Source organism: Micropterus dolomieu, linkage group LG21, assembly GCF_021292245.1.
Source record: "Micropterus dolomieu isolate WLL.071019.BEF.003 ecotype Adirondacks linkage group LG21, ASM2129224v1, whole genome shotgun sequence".
Lineage (NCBI taxonomy): Eukaryota > Metazoa > Chordata > Actinopteri > Centrarchiformes > Centrarchidae > Micropterus > Micropterus dolomieu.
The window spans coordinates 35051927-35053472 of NC_060170.1; the positions used below are offsets into that span (position 1 = coordinate 35051927).

Genomic DNA, 1546 nt, shown 5'->3' on the forward strand with positions numbered 1-1546 from the left:
AAGGACTGGACTGCTGCTGAGTGGTCCAAAGTTATGTTCTCTGATGAAAGTAAATTTTGCATTTCCTTTGGACATCAAGGTCCCAGAGTCTGGAGGAATAGAGGAGAGGCACAGAATCCACATTGCTTGAAGTCCAGTGTAAAGTTTCCACAGTCAGTGATGGTTTGGGGTGCCATGTCATCTGCTGCTGTTGGTCCACTGTGTTTTCTGAGGTCCAAGGTCAACGCAGCCGTCTACCAGGAAGTTTTAGAGCACTTCATGCTTCCTGCTGCTGACCAACTTTATGGAGATGCAGATTTCATTTTCCAACAGGACTTGGCACCTGCACACAGTGCCAAAGCTACCAGTACCTGGTTTAAGGACCATGGTATCCCTGTTCTTAATTGGCCAGCAAACTCGCCTGACCTTAACCTAATATCCAAGTTTCACTTTTTGAATGGAATTACTGAAATAAATCAACTTCTGGATGATATTCTAATTACATGACCAGCACCTGTATAAGAGGAAGCAACAGGTCTATAGTGTGCAGTGTGAGTTCTGTGGAAGAAGCTAGCTTCATGTTGTCAGAGTGGATATCGTGGCAGAGGCTGAAGAAGACGAGGAGGAAGAGAGAGACCGGACCGGAGGAAATATCAGACTGGTTTTTACTGGTTGAGCTAAAAGAGCCGAAAGGTGCAGCACAGACGGCGAGCTGGACTCCATGGTGACAGTGTTGTACCTGCAGGGCGATGATCCCAAAGAGGCCGAAGCAGGCGTACTGAACGAAGTTTCTACTGAGGATCAACACACAGCCGCCTGCAGGGAGAGAGAGACACGATGATGAGCTGAAACATCAATATATTTACACTAACACTAAGACAAAAACACTTTGCAAACATTTCCCAAATATACCCCGAATTCAAATTCATATCAGACACACAGAAACTCCCCTATTTACTGGGAGAAATGCTCAAATGTGAAATAATTGCTGCAAAATATGTCTCCTCATGCCATGAAGTGAGGACAACCAGTGGAAACTCATATCTGAGGTTCCACTGGTTTAGTAATTGTTTAGTTTTTACATTTGATACTGACTTCTTTTTTTTAAATTGTTATTTTTTAATAATTTTTTTTGTCTATTAAAATTTTATATATATATATATATATATATATATACACACACACACACACACACACACACACACACACACACACGTTACTGTTTTATTTATTTATTTGATTTAATTTTTTTTTTTAGCAAACACTTACAGTTTTATTTATTTATTTTATTTTTAATATAAAAATAATATATATTTTTTAATAATATAGCTTAATATATTGTTGTTTTTTTAACACACACTGACTGTTTTATTTATGTATTTTATTTTTAATATATTTTTATTTTATTTACTTTTAAACACAAACACCCTTTAATTGTTTAATGAAATGTATGGGGTTGATTGTTCTTGTGTAGTTTGTATGATGCTGTGGCAATATTGTTGTTACACATTCATGCCAATAAAGCTAAGAAAGACAGAGACAGACAGACAGACAGACAGACAGAGAG

At 37.6% G+C, this 1546-nt stretch overlaps 1 protein-coding gene across 1 annotated transcript in view; it reads right to left on the reverse strand.

Annotated features, from left to right (window-relative positions):
- The window catches only part of LOC123960211 (surfeit locus protein 4-like), an 8213-nt gene extending 7484 nt beyond the window's left edge, over positions 1-729 (reverse strand). Inside the window, exon 1 of the mRNA XM_046034857.1 lies at positions 719-729. The gene's annotated coding sequence lies outside the window, so the exon portion shown is untranslated. The remainder of the gene's footprint in view (positions 1-718) is intronic.
- Between the last annotated feature and the right edge of the window lie 817 nt (positions 730-1546).